The sequence below is a fragment of the Pleurodeles waltl genome, chromosome 7 (assembly GCF_031143425.1).
Source record: "Pleurodeles waltl isolate 20211129_DDA chromosome 7, aPleWal1.hap1.20221129, whole genome shotgun sequence".
Lineage (NCBI taxonomy): Eukaryota > Metazoa > Chordata > Amphibia > Caudata > Salamandridae > Pleurodeles > Pleurodeles waltl.
The window spans coordinates 908,191,952-908,212,474 of record NC_090446.1 but is presented as its reverse complement, the minus strand read 5'-3'; the positions used below and the strand labels follow the sequence as shown (position 1 = coordinate 908,212,474).

The 20,523-nt window shown below is 46.3% G+C and overlaps 1 long non-coding RNA gene across 1 annotated transcript in view; it reads left to right on the top strand.

The window, feature by feature from the left end:
- The first annotated feature begins 19,883 nt into the window (after window positions 1-19,883).
- The window catches only part of LOC138247339 (uncharacterized), a 156,768-nt gene continuing 156,128 nt past the window's right edge, over window positions 19,884-20,523 (top strand). The window contains exon 1 of the long non-coding RNA XR_011194452.1: window positions 19,884-20,013. This is a non-coding gene — a long non-coding RNA (uncharacterized lncRNA). The remainder of the gene's footprint in view (window positions 20,014-20,523) is intronic.

Sequence of the window (20,523 nt, the reverse complement as noted above, 5' to 3'; positions counted from 1 at the left end):
AGGCTGCAGCATTGGCCACACCGCGCAGTCTTTGGGCCTCTTCTCCTCTGCACCCATGGTAGCCTCCCAGGGTGTTCGCCAAGGGGGGGTATCGCAGGTCCATGACTCACCCCATCCGCCTCTTCCCCTAGGGAAATAGGCGCTTTGGAAATCACCTCCACTTGGCCCCTCCGTCACCACTGGGTCCGCTCCCGCACATACGGCGGGCCAGGCTCCACTCAGTGCTTGGCCACCAATACTGGGCCCGACAGCGGCCCGAGGCGTGTAGTTCATCCGGGCCCCCTTTGGGGGGTCCTACGCAGGGTTATCGCGCTACTCTGGCAGCGATGCCTGTCAGGATCTCTGACGTTGACCAGCGGGCCACGGCAGACTAGAGAATTACTCGTCTGCTCTCTCTGCCATCTTGGCCATGCCCCTCCATGCTGGAAGTTAAAAAGATTTGCATGTACCTGATAACTGATGGCATGTCAAGAGCTCTCTCACTTCTCAATTCCTCTCTGAAAGATTCATATACCTCTTTTTTTTTTTTTTTTTTTTTTTAGATTTAGAGGTAGCAGTTTCAGGTCTATCAAAGCAATGGTTATCGCCCAATTTATAAAAAATGTTTTTAATGTAGGCCAGCCAAGGTATAGCGGTCATATTATCTAATTTTATATAATCCACTAACACCTATCATGAGAACTGGGCCCTGGGACTGCTCCATATTTTTAGCCATAGGATGGGTGCTAAGCTGATTTGATCCACTATGAAACCTAATCCCAGTTATTTGTGAATAATGAAGCTCACTGTAGTTTTTGATGTTGCTAAAAAGTCTACATAAAATGCTATTTTCAACTGCCTGGATTTCCTCTGAGAAGGCATAAACCCAGCCGCCAGCTCCATAAGTGCCCTCTGATAGACATTTAGAGCTGAACCATATCCAGCACTGGTTTTGGCACAACCTTTTGCCAAATCTGAATATAGCATCGCCAATAGACACCATTTTTTGTCCTCTTTAGGTCATTAATCTGTTCCACCCTCTGTTGGCATCCAATAAATACCTAAATAATTAAAAGAAGAGACTTTACCAATAGGTCTCTCTTCTATATAAAATGTTCTTGACTTGGTATTTTTAGGGCCAAATAGCATTACAAAGGATTTTTGCTGATTCACCTTGAGTTAAAGTCTGGACTTAACATCACTAAAACCATTTAAAAGCTTTTGGAGACCATTCACTGTACACGCTAAAAAAACAGCATCATCTAAGTACAGCAATACCTGGACTGCCTTAGTAACAATTCTGGAGACAATCGTTGCTGCAGGCATTTTATCTAGGGAGTTTATGTAAAATAAGAAGAGAAAGGGGGTTAATACACAACCCTACCTGACCCCTCTAACCACCTTTATTGAAGCTGAACAGTCCCCATTTCATGAATAGCGAACTCTAGTTGTAGATTCCCAGTGGAGACACCTTATAAGGTCTAACAATGGCAGTTCTATTCCTGATTGTTCCATCAATGCCCACAATAGATCCCTACCAACTACATCAAAGGCACAGGAGAGGTCCAGAAAAGCCATATGCAGGACTCCTCTCCTGACCTTAACATATTTACCCATAATAAGGGTAAGAATAAGGGCCTGTTCTACTTCCCCAAAACCTGGGTGAAAGCCATATTGAAATGGAGTAAAAAATAAATCAGCCTTAGTCCAGGTTTCCAGTTTGCCTAAAATGTCCTGCCCTAGGATCTTCATTGTTGAGTGTATCAGAGAGAATGGGTGGCAGCATGCAGGTGAATTCCGGTCTCCTTTTTTTTATAAATCGATACAATTACGGATTTTCTACATGAGGGGATCAGTCCCACTTTCACTGCAGACCTCAACACATTAGTCACCAGTGGGGCCCAGAACTCTATATTATGCTTAAAAAGAACTATAAGCACTCCGTCAGGACCTGGGGCCTTCTTGTTTGCAGCATCCACAATGCTTTAGTTACTGAGCCACGGTCTACAATATTGATTATCCAGTTTCCGTCAGTAATAGAGGAACTCAACCAATATTCCTCAATGAACACCTCCTCCCTTTTGTCAGGGTTAAAAATCACTAAAAAGTGATCCACCCAGTCTTGTTCAGATATATGACAGTCAGTCTCTGTAAAGTGTCTGTCAGAAAAAAAGGGAGTACTTCTCAAAAAAGTCTAGTATCTTTTAACTGTGACACTTTAATAAGATCTTCCCACTCCTTTGCCTTGATGTCTTGTTTCCTGCTGTGAAGTGCTTGCTTGTATTTGTCTCTTGCTTCTCTAACTGCCCTAATGTTAAGAGGTGTAATTTTAGTAACTGCTTTGAGACTTTTTAAAGCTGCACTACACTCAGGGGTACACCACGTATCACTCACTTGCTTTTTTGGTGCTTTATTAGTGGTGAGCCCACTAGATATGGCTCTACCAACCCCCATGAAGTTGTCCAAAATTGTCTGAGAATCTTCCCCTGTGGAAAGACAATCTAAAATCTCATTGGGGTTTGCAGTCACCAAGTCATTTAAAAACTTTTTTGGGGTTGATAGAACCTCATTTTAATCATATCCCCTTGTTTACTGAATAGTTAGCAGGGGGTATTATCTTGCCAGGGATACTACAATTGAAGAGAGATTGGAATTTTAAAATAAGTTAATTATGGTCACTGTATGGTAATATACACACTTCATAGCCCTCAAGATACCAAATCAGATCCCTAGATAACAGGCCAAACTCTATGGTACTTCCCTTACCCTTTCCTATAAATATGGGCAGGGATAGTTTGCTATAGTCCCGGGCTTCAGATGAAAATAATAGGATTATACGATAAAAACAACTGATTTAAAGGTTCACTGTAATTTAAATGTATGAAGTGACACATAGCCTCTCCATGAAGATTTGTGAATCCACATGTACGATCTCGATTTTGCGGGCATTTGGAAATATTAAAATCACCTGCCTGTACAATAGATGTCATACTTCCTTCCTTGGCACCATATTCTGAAACTGACCTCCCCAGTTCATCAACAATGTGTGTCGGATGAGCCGCAAAGAAATAAAATAAAAATTAATTGAGGATATTAAACTGTTTAGTTTAAATGGAAGACGGTGGACTTGGATGCAGGGAAACTCTTTATTACTTTTGTAGATCTTAAATCCGCTTTTGATTTGGTCCAGCGCTGTAAATTGTGGGAGGTGTCCTGGACAGAGCCGGAGTCCCAGGACCCCTACTACATCTGATCAAAGATCTGTACTCTGAGAGTTACACCAGAATTCGATAGGGAACAAATGGGAAATTAATGAGAGAGATTTCAATTTGTAGAGGGGTGAGACAGGGTTGTGTGTTGGCCCCCACACTCTTCCCATTGTTTATTAATGCTTGCATTCCTTACTTATTGGATTGTGGTAATTACGCGCCCAAATTAGGTGGGGTAAAAATCCTGTGTCTGTTGTTTGCTGACAATACTTTGTAATTATCGCAAACTGCCTCTGGACTTGCTAACTTACTCAAGAGGTTTATGGACTTCTGTTGGGACCATGGTCTAAAAATCAATACCTCCAAAACCAAATACATGGTTTTTGGTGACATAAAACACGAAGTGAGGAAACAGATATTTTTGAGTGGTGAAATACTAGAAAGAGTGTCTGACTTTGACTATCTGGGAGTCAGACTGGAGGACTCACACAAATGGCCAGCTCAATTATCGAAGTCTTTTTTAAGCCTGAAACAAAGGTCGGGGGTATTCTGAGATTTGCCGCTAGATCTTCTAGATTTGCCATCACTCCTGCAATAGAAATATATAAAACCCAAGCTGGGGGGGGGGGGTTTATATGGTGCAGAGCTATTGGGACATAGCAATTTGAAGGATCTAGAGAGAGCTGAATTTGTTTTAATAAAAACCTTATTAAAGATACATGTAAGCTCCCCCACTTTGCCTATCTGGATGGATTTAAATCTACATTCTATCTCACATATTGCTGCCCTAAGGCCACTTTTGTATTGGATCAGGATCTGGTCTATGGACATCTTCAGCCCATGTAGAACATGGCTGAGTGCCTTGATGAGCTCGTCTGCAACAACAAAAAGCATTTGGTGCAATTATGTTGAAAATCCTTTTATTAAACTTAGGTTGGGTGTCTATTGGTCAGACCCTTTTCATCTCCCAAAAAATGTTATGCAGGTCGTAAAGGACACGTATTGGCTAAATCTACAAGTAGAAAAGTTAGCAGAGGTGCCTTCTTTCAGTATGACAGATAATTTTATATCAGTCAAATGCCACTATGAATTTGAGCATTACATGGATTTGATTTTATCTCCTTTAGCATGTGCACTTTACGTTAGATTTAGATTAGGATCTCTACCACTACGCACTTTCACTTGCAGATGGATCCAACATGAAAGACACGCAGATTTATGTCCAATGGGATGTGGAATTGCTGAGTGCATCGCCCATGTTTTATTTCATTGTCACGCCTATTCCAAACAGAGGGCCCGTTGGATCATACCACTTTGCAGATCCATGGGTCTTAGGAACCGGCCCTTAGGATCTGCAAAACAAACCCTCATGGGACTGTGGCATGGGCATTGGCAAAATTTTTAGAGGCAATCTGGCATATTAGAGCAAAATCTTTGAGGGGTACTTCATAGTGTATTGTATCAAAGTTGATTTGAGCGTGGAGTCGCAGTCAATAGTTTAGATTTTTTTAGATAACTTATGAATGAGAAGTATTAACATGAGAATAAGACATTTGTTTCTCTTGTGAGGACACGTTTTTAATTTTGGATGTAAACTCACATTTATTTATATAACACTCTATTTTTATCTCTCTCTTTTTATTCTTGTTTTAAATGTTGCTTCTGCTATATAGTATCAATTGGATGTTTGAAATTATTAGCCAAAGGATTTTTTTCTCAGTTTTTCCCTGTTTCTCTTTGTTTTTATATTTTAGTGTTTTGTAAAATGTGCTCTTATGGTATTTTTTGTTTACCGAAATAAAGCTGAACTTGAAATTGAAACTGTTTAGTCAGTATCACATTTAAAATGTGATAACATGGCCTTGACATTAATAATTTAACTTCCTTACCCTAATGGCACATGCCAGAAAAATAGCTAGGTCCCCTTTCCCTCTTCCTGCAGCAGATGGAAGGGCGTTGGTACAAAAAGATTTATACCATTTATAACTAAGATATCAGTGGACTAAGGGGGTTATTACAACTTTGGAGGAGGTGTTAATCCGTCCCAAAAGTGACGGTAAAGTGACGGATATACCACCAGCTGTATTACGAGTTCCATAGGATATAATGGACTCGTAATACGGCTGGTGGTGTATCCGTCACTTTACCGTCACTTTTGGGACAGATTAACACCTCCTCCAAAGTTGTAATAACCCCCAAAGTCTCCTAACAGCAAATTATACCAAATTATACCAAATTGCCTCACATAAGACAGCCAATCCTCATTTTGTACTTAATGGTGGATCCCCGCTACATTCCATGAGAGAAGCAACATCCTCTGACCATCCTCATCACTGTTCAAAAATTGAGTATTCAGTCTTTGCACTCTGCATAAATGATTGGCTACATTATAAACTATTAATGCTGGATTGAATAAGGCTGGTACTATACTGTTTTCCCTTGAATACAGTCAATCACTGGCTTCTATGTCAGCCAGGGCCATATATCTATACGAGAGTGGCATGGAAACATTTTGTTGGTGTCTGCTACAAAGGGGGTTTGAAGCTGTAATCCAATTCCCCCCTGGAGTGGATAATTCTAAAAGCCTATAATAGAACCTGAGTGGTGATATCTTCAAAGGGGTACATCATCTATTTTAGGGCATCCTCATTCTTCACTCCTTAACCCTGCTTTTCATCCCTGCTTCTAATCCATGATCTCTACTGCTTAACCATCATACATCATCCCTACTTCTCATCCATCATCCCTGCTTCTCCTCCATCATCCCTACTTCTCCTCCATCATCCATGATCCCTACTTCTCATTCATCATCCCTACTTCTCTTCCATCATACCTACTTCTTATCCCTGCGTCTCATTCCTGCTTCTCATCCATCATCCCTACTTCTCATCCATCATACATCATCCCTACTTCTCATCCACCACCCCTGCTTCTCATCCATCACACATTATTCCTACTTCTCATCCATCATCCTGATTCTCTTCCATCATCCCTACTTCTCATCCATCATCCTTATTTTTCATCCATCATACATCATCCCTACTTCTCAATCATCATCCCTACTTCTCATACATCATCGCTACTTCTCATACATCACACATCATTCCTACTTCTCATCCATCATCCCTGCTTTTCTTCCATCATCCCTGCTTTTCTTCCATCATCCCTGCTTCTCATCCCTCATCCCTACTTCTCATCCATAATCCCTTATTCTCTTCCATCATTCCTACTTCTCATCCCTCATTCCTGCTTCTCATCCATACTTCTCGTCCATCTTCCATCATTTCTACTTCTCACGCCTCATCCCTCATAACTATTCCTCATCCATCATCCCCCAGTCATACCAATACATTTTCAGTTTTGTGAAACACACCTTCATGCTGATTGATTGACAACAGCCAATCAGATTTATGAGAGAGGCCTGCATTCTATTTCACTGAAAAGCAGCCTTCTCATTGCATGCGCTGCTGGGTGAAGAGGGAGGAGAGTAAATGCAACTGTGTGTTTGTTTCTAGTGAATTGAAGGCTGAACAACATTTCATTTTATTTAACTAAGTTTTTTCTGTTTACACAGGCCTCTGCAGAAAGCTCTGCTGGTTTGGGAAATACAAGGAGCCCATGGCTTGGGCCATAAATCAGCTCTTGGGGAAAGGGTTATACAGTTAATATACAATTCAATAAAAGCTTTCTGGTTTCAGAAAAGAAACAAAAACAGCTCTCAGAGATAAAAGCAGCCTGAGATTTAAACATTCTATTTGTTACAAATAAAAATGAAACCAGAAAAGGTTGGATTGCAATGTCACCAGAGTTCATTTTAAACATTTTCTTTCTACATATGAAACTGAAACCAGAAAGGTTTTCAGTTGAACTGTAGTTGAACTGGATAACCATTTCTCCTAGAGCTGATTTATGGCCCAAGCTCTAGGCATCTTATATTTCCCAAACCAGCAGAGCTTTCTGCAGAGGCTTGTGTTAACAGAAAAACACTTAGTTAAATAAAATGAAATATTGTGCAGCCTTGCATTCACTGGACACAAACACACAGTTGCATTTCCTCTCCTACATCTTCACCCTGCACATGCAATGAGAAGGCTGTTCTTCAGTGAAATAGAATGCAGCTCTCTCACATAATTCTTATTGGCTGTTGCCAACCAATCAGTGTGAAGGTGTGCTTCACAAATCTGAAAATGTGTTGGTATGACTGAGGGATGAGGAATGAGGAGTAGGGATGATGGATGAGGAGTAGGGATGAAGGGTGAGGTATTAGAATTAGGAATGATGGAAGATGGATGAGAAGTATGGATGAGATGTAGGGATGATGGATGAGAAGTAGGGATGATGGATGAGAAGTCGGGTTGATTTATGATGGATGAGAAGTAGGGATGATGGAAGAGAAGCAGGGATGATGAATGAGAAGTAGGGATGATGTATGATGGATGAGAAGTAGGGATGATGGATGAGAAGCAGGGATGAGAAGCAGGGATAAGAAGAAGGGATGAGGAGTGAGGAATGAGGATGTATAAAAAATGGATGGTGTAAAGAGGTTAGTTACTACCATGCCTTCTTTTGCTTGGTCCAAAATATTCCCTAAAATCTTAGCGTTACGGAAATGAGAAATAACAGTATTGCCTTGATAATCCCTTTTTAGAGAGCCAATACCTGCCACTCGCCTTACAGAAATAATTTCATTGCCTGAGTCCCATTGACAATTAAGATTTTGATTTAACCAAAACAAGACCTTATTCCTAAAGGACCATAATGGTTCTATAGAGCCAGCCAGCAAGTATAGTACATTTGCCTAGGTGATAACATAAGGGCATCCAGCGGGGGGGAGATCGATTGTCACCAGGTATGGTGATTTAAAAGCTTTATTTCCAACCTGGCTCTCCGAGTGCGGTGCAGAGGCTCTAGGCCTCTCATTTTGGAATGATGGCTGCATAGATTCGCAAGAAAAAGTGCCCATATTCACAGAACCAGACCCTCCATGATTACTAACTTCCATAATGCCTGATGGAACTTGTGCAAGTGAAAGTGAAAGCTGTGTAGCCGGAGTTGCTGGAATTATGGGAGCTGTAAATAGGGTGTATCAGAAGAAGTCTGAAATTGTTTTTTTCTGTTGGCCCTTCTCTGGATATAACTAATCAAGTGAGGTTAGAGGCAAGGCGATAATGAATAGGTCTTAATTTGATATCCAGTAAGTCACTAAGGTGGATCCTTAAGAACTCCCAAATGTCGACATTTGGAGATGTCAAAGAAACTGTCAGGGAGACCAGCTATTCCTAATGCCTCTCTTGATTTACATGATTTAGGTTTAATCACATTATTTCTATGCTTAGGAAGTGCATCCCCATTAAGTGAACTCAATGCAGAATCTGGCTCGCCCTATAGGCAGTGTACCTCTGGGAAATTTGAAACGGGCACACCCATGCCCTCAAGGCCAGTTCCTGTGGGTCCATTTGGTAAATTAACAGTGTGAACTGGATCATCAGCACTTTGGCCCTCATTATGACATAGGTGGTAAATGCCGCCTACCGCCACGGCCACGGCCGCCACAAGACCGTCGCCGTGGCTACCTACCGTCTGCCATATTATGACTATAGCTGGAATTCCACTGTAAGGATGGCGGAATTCCGGCTACGGTCATGGCGGCAGACGGCGGTAAGGTGGTGCTGCTGCCAGCAGCAATGCCACGCCAGTAGACCGCCGCTGACCGTATCATGATCCATGATACAGCTAGCGGAGTTCTGCTGGCGGACGCTGCTGCTGGCAGCAGCGCCACGTCCCGTCTCCTGCCAGAGGACCCCCTGCAAAGAGGTAAGTTGGGTGCTTCAACAGGGGAGGGGGGGGTGTTGTGTGTGTGTGGGGGTGTGTGTATGTTTCTGTGTGTGTGCATGTGGGTGTGGTGCGTTTGGAATGCGTGTGTGCATGAATGGATGTGAGTGTGCGTGTATGTTGTGATGTGTGAATGCGTGTGTGCAGGTATGTATGTCAGTGTAAGTGGATATGTGTGCATGGATGTATGCATGCGTGGGTGAATGTAGGTTTGCATGTGTGTATGTCTGTGCGTGTAGGTGTGTGTATGTCGGGGAGGAGTCGGAAGGGGGAAGGGGAGGGTTGGGGAGGACTCTGGGGAGGGGGAGGGGGGCAGGGGAGACCTCTATCAGTGCCAGGGAAGGAATTCCCTGGCACTGATAGTGCCTACCGCCATGGTTTTCCTGGTGGTAAAAAAGCCACGGAAACCATGGCGGTGGGCGGGGTCATATTACCGTGGGCGGCCTAGTGATGCATAGTCCTTGTTGCCAACAACAGCATCCTCCAGGTGCAGAAATCCCTTCAGCGATGTATAGCACAAGTCACCTCGGGCCCCGCCTCTAGCAGCCGGTGAACAGGTGATGCAGAACAGTCTCCTCGGATGTGTAGCCCCTGTTGCCAACAACGTCCCCCAGTGTGGGAAGCCCTTCAGCTCTTTATAGCGCCATTCACCTCGGGCCCCGCCTCCAGTAGACATTGAACAGGTGATGCGGAACAGTCTCCTGGGGCACTTAGTCTCTTTTGCCAACAACAGTATCCCCCCGGTGCGGGAAGCCCCTCAACGCTTTATAGTGCAAGTCACCTCAGGCCCGCCTCGAGCAGCCCGTGAACAGGGAGTGCAGAATGGTCGCCTGGGACGCTTAATCCCTGTTGCCAACAACAGGATCCACTTATTTCTTTTGAGTGTCTGCTTTTTACTGGATGTAAAGCACTACTAAACAGGATTTAACTGAAGCATTGGCTATATCTTGAGGCACTCCCCTTTACATTCTCTCACCCTCTTTACTCATGGAAACTCTGGTGCAAAGGTTTTCGAACCAAGAGGCCAATTCATATTTGGTTGTTTGGGCATCACCAGGCCTTCAGCAACAAGATCACCCTTGAGGTCATTTGTTGTAGTTTGGTACTTTCTTGTGGCTTCTTACAGCAGTGCCCTAAAGACAGCCACCTACAGTGCTCTCAAATTATCACTGATCTTTTACCATTGTTTTTTAACTAAGGGTCTAATTTATATGTTGGTGGAGATGGAATTAAATTGCAATGGCAACAGTAATCCCTCCCAGTCAACATACTGCTCTGCCCATCCTATTTAAATGAGGGCGGACTATAGTTTGACCACAGTGGTGACCAAACTTCCCCATCATCACAACTGAGTAAGGGCCACCGACCAGCTGTTTATATGTCCCAATTAGGGTGGGTGGACATAGAACCATTTGTTTACTGTCTGTCACTACCAGGCTAACCCTGGCAGTAGGAGACAGTAAAAAAACACTAAGGCCCTCATTATGACATTGGCGGTAAATACCGCTTACCACCGCACTGACTGCTGCCAACATACCACCGTGGAGGCGAACATCCGTCCACCAGATTCTGACCCATACACCTAACACTGACAAAATACTGCCACAACCACAAATCCGCCAGACCAAAGGAACGTGATAAACTGTCAGTACTAACACCCATACCGTTACGCCACCAAAACAACACCTTCCAGTTTATGACCCACATATCACCACAGTGGACATTCGAAGGCGGTAAACCACTGACAGTGCACATCGCAAACATCCGTCCACCAGATTATGACCCATACACTTAACACTGACAAAATACTGCCACAACCACAAATCCGCCAGACCAAAGGAACGTGATAAACTGTCAGTACTAACACCCATACTGTGATGCCACCAAAACAACGCCTTCCAGATTATGACCCACAAATCACCACAGCGGACATTCAAAGGCAGTAAACCATTGGCGGTGCACACCACAGCGGCAGAAATGGCCACCCAAACACAAAACAACACAACATTGGCCAAAACCAAAAACCCACACCTGACACTAATACACACACCCCACACAGCCACCAACAGCACTTTAAAACACACACCCACATCACACACAATCCTTTGCAAACACCCAAAAACCGCCACACTTTGCCACGCCAATCCATTACAAAACAGCCCACACACACGACACCTACCTACACATCCCTCACACATCACGAAACACACACCCCAACACTTCACACATTACCCTCTGCACAACACACTCCACACAACACCCATGTCCCCACAGAGGCACCCTGGTTCACCAATGAGGAGTTGCGGGTCATGGTGGAGGAAATTCTTAGGGTGGAGCCACAGCTGTTTGGTGCACAGGTCCAGCAGATATCCATTGGCAGGAAGATGGAGCTATGTTGGAGGATTGTCGACAGGGTCTATATCCACGAACAAGGGACGACATCAGAAAGAAGTGGAATGACCTACGGGGGAAGGTGCATTCCATTGTATCAAGGCACCAGATCACCATCAGCAGGACTTGCGGTGGACCCCCACCTCCTCCCCCACAGTTGACAGCATGGGAGGAGCAAGTCTTGGCAATCCTGCATCCTGAGGGACTCACTGGAGTAGCTGGAGGACTGGACACTGGTGAGTCAACATTTTCTACTTATCACCTCCCCCCCACACCTGCATTCCACCACCACCCCTCACCCTCACCCCCATCACCATCACCCATACCATCTCACACAGTGCACCACCCCAATTAAAACATCCAAATGGCAACCCCTGCATGCCATACCCACTGCATGCACATCCCTTCCAGCCCTGCATGCATACCCACCACCAATGCATGCACAGCATGGAGAACTAACAATCCCACAATCCATCTCCACAGACAACCAAAGGTGGCAGAACAACACCAATAACATTGGGAAAGCTAGTAATGCGGAATATCTCACAGATATGTGGCATAATTCCTTGCTTACAACCCCACAGGTGCCCCAGCCAATGTCAGAGGCTAGGAGGTGCCACGGCTACCCACTCCCCCACCAGAAGATTCCCCCAGTGATCACAGCAACTCTGGAGCTCTGGATCTGGATGTACTCCCTGGACCATCTGGGACCACTGGTCAGTCGACTAGCCCATCCCACAGCCAGGCCACCACAGACCCCCCTCTCAGATTCCAACACCACAGCAGCCAGCCAACATCCAGAGACCGCTGTCCCCAGGACACGTCAATCTGTAGTGTGCCCACCTGAACAGGGACCCAATTCCACACCACACAGGCAAGACAATGAGGGTCCTGGTGTCAGTGGGAGTGGGCACACCATTGAGGGGACACAGGCACGGGGACAGCCAGAGGACAGCAGTGCGCCAGGGGGAGGACATGCCCAGGGAACTGAATGCCCAGGAGGCACTCAAAAATGTCCTGGGGGCTTACCAACAATCCCAGGACATGATGGCCCAGGTGATCAACATCATGCAGGTGAACCAGCGGCTTCAGGAGATACACCACGAGGAGGTCATGCAGCAGGTTCAGGGCCTATATGCCAACATGGCCTCCATTGTAGGGGTGCTGGGTGACATGACCAAAACCTTGCAGGAGGACAGAACTAATCAGAGGGCCACATCCACTTGCCACTCTATCCAGCAGCCATCAACATCATCAGCAGCTAGTGGACAGGAGGCCCTGCCACAGGACCCACAGGCCACCAGCACCCCTCCCCCTGCAGAAGGTGAACTACCCCGCAAACTTTCCCTGCGACCCAGACAGACACCAGAGACACTTGCCAAGACCACCGCCAGGAAATGAGCCTCTCCAGGATGCTCCCCTTGTGTTCCACTGCGTCACCTTGTCCACTTCCAACAGCCATTGCTCCCCTTCCTATGGCCATTTGGACACTGGACCTGTGCAACAAACAGACTGGCCTACTACACTGGACTTTCTCTACCATCACCCCACTCCATGGCACTATCCCTTTGTTTTTGTCACTTCAATAAACACCCTTGAACACAACTGGAGAAATAGTGCTTTATCAGGCAGAAATGTGCAAAGTAATGAACTGTAACATCCGGTGGAAATGTCCTGTTATGTGTGAATCCATCCAACACATGGCTTTAAGCAGTCTGTAGTCATCACATCAGTTCACATTTGTTACGACACCAACATCTGCAAAATGTGAAGGCACAGGTGACAGTCAGTTAGGATGCTAAGATAGTGTCTGCTATCATGCTACAGCCACACAGCACAACACCTAAATGGAGAAATCGTTAGTTCAGCAGTCTTACCTGAGTGTCATTGGAAGTACTGCTGTATAATATGTGTCCTGTTGTCCACAAACTCCTCCTCTTCCTCCTCCTGCTCACTGTCCTCAGTGTCCACTGCTGCCACAGGTGCATTGTCACCCCCTTCCTCCTCCAGATAGGACACATGTTGTCTGAGGGCCAAGTTGTGCGACATGCAGCACACAACAACAATCGGGCAGACCTTCTCAGGGGAGTAGCATAGGGATCCACCTGTCAAATGGAGGCACCTGAACCTGGCCTTCAGGAGACTGAAGATCCTTTTAACAATCCTCATGGTACACCCATGAGCATCATTGTACCTATTATCAGCCACTGCAACTGGATTCCTAACACGGGTCAAGAGCCAGGACAGGTTTGGGTAGCCGGAGTCACCTGCAAAAAGTGAGGGACACACATTGGCCTTGCACAATGACATGCAATGGGTGGAGACTCTGCCTCACCTATAAGCCACACTCTGTGCCTCTGTAGTTGTGCCATCAGCTGTAGCAAGCTGGTATTCCTCAGGACAAAGGTGTCATGCACTGACCCAGGATACTTGGCAGTGACGTGGGAGATGTACTGGTCAGCTAGGCACACCATATGGACATTGAGTGAGTGGAAACTCTTCCTATTCCTGTACACCTGTTCATTGGCCCGGGGGGAGACTAATCCAGTATGTGTTCCATCAATGGCCCCAACAACATGTGGTATATGTCCCATTGCATAGAATCCAGCCTTCACAGTGGGCAAATCATCTACTTGGGGGAGTGCAATGTAGATGCACATGTGTTTGAGCAAGGCTGCCAAAACTCTTGCCAGCACTATAGAGAACATTGGCTGTGACGGTCCTGCAGCCAAGCCCACATTCACTTGGAAAGTGTTGCCAGGAAATGGAGCACTGATAGGACCTGCACAAGAGAGATGAATACAGTGGGGTAACGGATAGCAGGTACGAGATCAGGCTCCAATTGAGCACACATCTCTGTGATTGTGGCCCTGTCCAGTCGATGGGTGAGTGTGATTAGCCAAGTCCACAAGGGGTCTGTACACGGGGGTTTGCCTCCTCCTCCTATTGCTCCGCAGTGGTTGTTTCCTAAGGTACCGAAAAGTAAGAAGGGAGTGAAAACAGGATAAATGGATTCAACAACTCAGTGTACACAGAGCATGTTTGTATGTTGGACACTGTAAATTGCTAGGTATGTACATTCGACTCCAATGACGCAGTTTTTATTCAATATTTGTGTACCAGTTGTATAAAATGGCAACCACCTGTCCTGTATGCAGGGACAGGTGGAAGTGACCTCACTCTGCCGGCATTATGTGTCATGGCGGAAGGCCGTTTGCACTGCCATGCAATTCCTCATTGGCTAACATGGGGCTCTATGGAGTTCAGTAACCAATGAAGATCACCGGCGGCGGTGACGGTGTACACCGCCACGGACGTGACAGCCATTTTCTGACTATCACTTCACTTGATTCTTGACTTTCCACAGGACAACACCTCCACTGCGTGTGCTGCTGTGACCTTTGTCTGGAAGCTGCTATGGCCTGTGTGAGAGGGGAAAGGGCCCAAAACTTAACTTTGGACGAGTTGGAGCACCTGGTTAATGGGGTCCTACCACTGTATGGCCAGTTGTATGGGCCTCCAGACCAACAGGCGAGTACACCATGGGTACGTTGCATATGACATAGCTGCATGGAGATGTGTGTGTGCTGGCAGTGTGTCATTTGGGGGGGCTATGGCTAGTGGCAGTGTAAATGCAGAGGAATGTGTCATGTGTGTGGCTGATGTTGGGCAAATGCTGTTTCTAGGCCATATGCGTGACAGGCTGGATTGTCTGGTTCATGGTGTCCCTCTGTTTGTGTTTCCTCTGCAGATCCGCGCCCATCAGAAGAAGGGGTTGTGGCGTGCCATTGCCAAGGACATGCGGACCCTGGGGGTTTATGGCCGGGGGAGCACCCACTTCAGGAAACGGTGGGAGGACCTGAGACGCCAGGCCCGGAAGACAGAGGAGGCCCAGCTGGTGATGGCCTCCCAACGAGGGTCAGGGTGCCCGTCAGAACCTGACACCCCTGATGGCCCTCATTCTGGCAGTGGCCTTCCCAGAGCTGGACGGGCGCTTGAGGGCATCACAGCAGTCACAAGGAGGTGAATACAGTGTGTTTGACACCCATCTCTGTTGGACGGGTGGGGTTATGAGTGAAAGGTACTAGACAGTGGATGCCCCAATATGCCAGCTCAGACATTGCTGTATGGTCCAGCTTAGGTTTTTCGGGTGAATAGCTTTTTTGATAGCTAGGTGGCTGGCTTTCCATTGAAGACAGGGCTTAGGTTGTCCCAGTTGGTGTGCATATGGTAGTGTTTGGCTCCTACCTGCTCTGGTACTCAGCCAATGGTATGCCAGTGTGGTCCATACTGCCCGTTCTCCGTCTCAGTGTGTGACAGTGATGTGTATGCCATCTGTGGTGTTGGTACTGTGATTGACCTTGCGCTCCCTTTCTTTCTCCCCCCCTCTCCTTCTGTCATCCTGTCCATGTGTGCATTAGCATCATCTGGTGAAGGAGCAGGGGCACCGGTGAGTGAGGGAGCTGCAGCCTACGGGACCCAGGAGGCCCAGTCCATGGATGCCGAGGGGACCAATGGGACGGAGGGCGAGGGGAGCAACATGGCGGGGACAGGAGGTGATACCACTGACTCTGATACCTCCTCCAATGGGAGCTCCCTGGTGGTGACAGACCCTCTTACCAGCACCGCCCTCCAGTAGCCCCCCACTGAGTTGCCCGTGTGCGCTCACCAATGAGGATGGTCATCTCCTTCACCCCAGGCACCTCAGGCCCTGCCCCAGTGAGACCTGCTGCCCTCAATGAGGAGGCAATTGATCTCCTGAGATCCATCTCTGTAGGGCAGTCAACCATAGTGAATGTCATACAGGGTCTGGCATCCCAGATGCAGCAATGCAATGCCTTCCTGGAGGGCATTCATGTTGTCTTGGTGGCCCTAGAGAGATCCTTTCAGGCTCTGGCCTCTTCACTGACGGCAGCCAGTGCCCCTGTTTCTTCCGTCCCCCTTCCAACTACCACTTCCCAGTCCCAGTCTCCTCACCCCAACCCATTCCACGCTCACATTCAAACAAGTTTGCACAGACAAACATAGGCAGCACACTTCAGTCCACAAGCACTCACACAGCCAACACACAGATGCACACACAACATCATCCCCTGCCTCCACTGTCTCCCCCTCTTCCTCCTTCATCACAGTCATATCCACACTCACACCTGCATGCACTGCATCAACAGTCCCTGAACCTGCCACCTGCACAGCCTTGCCCACTGTCACAACAGCAGACCCGCAGGCATGCACCCCACACACCACATGCACAGTCGTCACCACCACCACCACCTCATGCAGCACACCCACCTCACTTGCAGACACCACCACAACATCCATCCACATGTCCTGCTTGACCTCCCCGACCCTGTCTGCGCCCTCTTCAAAGACACACAAACACTCGCACTGAGACCCCCAAAAGCCATCCACCTCACACACTCACACTGTCCATGCACCTGCACCCAAGTCCAGCGCACCTCCTCCTCCTACAATCACTCCCTCTACCTCCACTCCCAGCCCTCCTCCCACATCCCGCCCCATTTGACCTAAGAGGCTTTTCCTTTCCCGCCTCGACCTCTTCCCTAGCCCCTCGTCCTGCCCGTAAGAGGAAGGTCCCCCCCCCAGCCCAGTACCTCAGGCACACAGTCGGACACAGCTCCCCCCCAAATCTCCAGCTGCCACTAAGGGGCACATGAGTGGGACGCCAGTCCCCCCAACAAGGACACTCCACCCCCAAAACAGAGGCCTAAGGTGTCGGCACCTCCCAAACAGACAATCAAGTCAGTGGAGGCACCTCCTAAACCTTGGGGCAAGAAGACCACTCACAGGACAAAGGCCAAGGGGGCCCCTCACAGAAGTAAGGCCAAGTAGCCCCCTCCACCACCAGAGAGCAAGAAGGCCCCTCCACCACCAGAGGGCAAGAAGCCCCCTTCACCACCAGAGGGCAAGAAGCCTCCTCCAGGGACAGTGGGCAAGGAGCCCCCTCCAGAACCAGTGGGCAGGAAGCCCCCTCCATGGACAGTGGGCAAGGAGCCCCCTCCAGGGACACTGTCCCTGGAGGTGAGTGTCTCCTGTTATATTATGTGCTTCCACCAGGCTTTAGGTGGCGTTGCTAACGCCCTGGAAATCCTGGCGGTATCCAATGTCATAATATGGTGGGCGTAACCTTGTCTTCCCCCTGGCTGTAGGTAGCTACCGCCATGGTCAGTGGTGTTAAAGCACTGGTGGTTGGGGTGGTCCATTGGCTGCCTATGTGAGGGATCACCGCCATGGTCATAATTTGGCGGTAATTACCGCCAGCCTGTTGGCGGTAATACCACCAAGTTAACAGTTGTGGTCAAAACACCACTGGGGTCATAATGACCACCTAAATATCCCCACACCATGAGAGATAACTTTCATGGTGAGGGAAGCATTTTATTTTTCATTTTCAAAAAGTCATCCCGCTTCAGACTTTTCTCTTTGAAAATAAAAAAGAAAACAGTTTGGTGCAAGGTGCCGTCATATTGACAGAGACCTGCACCAAACTGCAAAAAGCATAGCCACGAACTGCCATGACAATGGTTCCTGCCAATGCTTTAAAATTACCCCTGGTTGATGATCATTTCTAAATGTGGTGGGTGGCATCTCTGTCAGGGAGATGGAGTAATTTACTCCATCAACCTGGTTGCCTGCCAACAATTAAATTAATCCCTATGTCTGCTGGCCAATTTCAACTTGCTGTCCATATTCTTTATTTCACCTTTAGATAACTAAACTGGATAGACAGAATCATACAACCAAAAAGCCTTCCTGTTCAAATCAGCTGGGCATCTCCATCGAACATATTCTAATATGTTAAAAAAAGAACAGTATTCACTCCTTACAAAGACAATTATAAAACAAAGGTGTAACATCTCGCTGGGGTATCTTTAGAAGTGCATACACCATCACAGAGGCACTTCTCTAAAAGAAAGCAAGAATGAACGACCTCAAGTAAGGTCTTAAAACAAGCACACAGCGCGCAACAATGTGCATTTTTCAGGCAGAGTTGTTGCTACAAGGCATACACGTCAATATCCAGCTGCCTACAGATAAAATCTTCAGTTGCCTAATTAGCAGCAATAGACAGCTTGATAAAACTATTTTGAACAAAGTTTTGTGAAAACCTACGTAATGAATTGTGAGATTTTGCAAAGCAAGACAAGGTCCATTCTGCATTCTCTGCCTCTAGATCTTCTCAGGGCTCTCCTTGGCGCACACTGTGACTCTGCTGATGATCAATGGGGGGCAAAGGGGTCAGGATGAAGATGCAGTCAAGCCACCAGGGAGCTTTGTACCTTCCATGAGGAACACCATTTTAGGCGCCATTAGAGAACTGATTAGTCTACCTTTTGTTGACAGTTTCAGGACTATAACAAAACATCCTCTAATTGGTGCTCAGATAAGGCCTCTGGTGGACCTGAGGCACATGGTAAGACTATGAAGAAAACATTTCTAAAAATTATCAGATAAAATCTAGAAATATTTATTATGACAGTACGCCTGCTTTGTGAACAATAGTGTTTCAGATTTCCCTGGAACAAACTTGACGAGCAGATTTTCTATTCACTTAAAAATAAAGTGGAAAGGTATACCAGGTAATACCCTATCAAGGGAGACATACAAAGGGTCGTTTGTTTCTGTTTTTCAAAATCTTCCCTGAATATATTTGTGGGTGATAAACCTCTGTGATTAAAAATGGCAGAAATTATGCTTTCTCCTAATTTTCTACTATCAAAAAATTATAGTTTACGCCACGTGCTGACAACCTCACTGGATTCCACCACAGGTGGGAGGTTTCGATTCGCTACATGAATATTGTATGAACGTTAGGAACATAAGCAACTTTGTAAATTCAGTCACTGAATAAATCTTTCTATTTTAATGTATTTACTTAAAACTAGCCCGGATAGGTATGTCTGCGAATATTACATTAGAAGTATCAAAGTTTGCAGTGTTTAATTGTAAATGCGCATCTTCATATTCTATCATATTCTATGTGGACAATATTTGCTATCTAAATTGTAAATAATAAAAGACATTCTTTTTAAACTCTTCCACATCGAGAATCTTCATTATTCAAAACGCATTGTTTTATAAACATTTTATATCCAGGTGGGTCAAACTAATCAGGTCAGTGCATTGATAATTGTAAATCCAAAATTTGAAGCATAGGAGTAAAAGATGTTAAAAACATAAACTAGCACCGCATTGTCTAGTGATAAGATCCCTGCGCGGTGATTTACCCACGCGGAAGAAGGCCGCTCAGAGCCTCGGCACGCTGTTCTCGTAAAGGCAAATGGCTAATTTGTTCACAACCCGAGAGCGGGGGAGCAGTTCTTCAATACAGAGTTAATGCCTCGATTACTTACAGATAATCCTCATTACTCGTTGCACATTTCTTACCTCCGAATCAAGAATTTGTTACGGTGGTTTTCCTCGCCCGCCTTTTCTTCACCCCACCTTCACCCCCTCGTCCTCTCAAGTAGGTCAGTGCCAGACACAATCCTCCTGGTAACATCAAGTTCGGCTCCAGTGGCGAAGAGGAATATAACTACAGGAACGATGGGAGTCCCTGTCTTTAGGACGATTTGTTCATGTGAGTTATGCAGTTCTGTTTACATTTCACGTTTTTCTTCATCTTACGTTACCTAAGAGCACATATTTTACCAGATGTATTTCTGTAATTTATTTCTATACAACATGCATCTCTTGTATAGTGCATAACCAGGTCGGACAGGCCTGCATGGTAATTAGGCAATGCTTGATAGACTGATCCGACAGGTCAGTGTGTGTGCTGGATTTTTGGCAGTTTGTGGGCCTGTTTTATTGTCTACTGGTCTGGATTTTAGGGGCGAGCGCAAAGCGCTCCGTCCCCTGATGTAATCTATCTTTGGGCTTCTAACTACACCCATATCACGTCAGTCCCTTACATTGGTTTGTGGGCTTGCCTTTTAAAATCCGCTTGCTTTCATTTGTGAAAGGCATGCAAACGTCATGCCTTTTTCAGTGTTTAGCCCTCCTCGAGCGCACCGACTAACTACTGGAAACATAGGAGGCTCCATGTTTTCCATATGGTTTCTGGACTACTTTTTCTCTTTATTTAGCA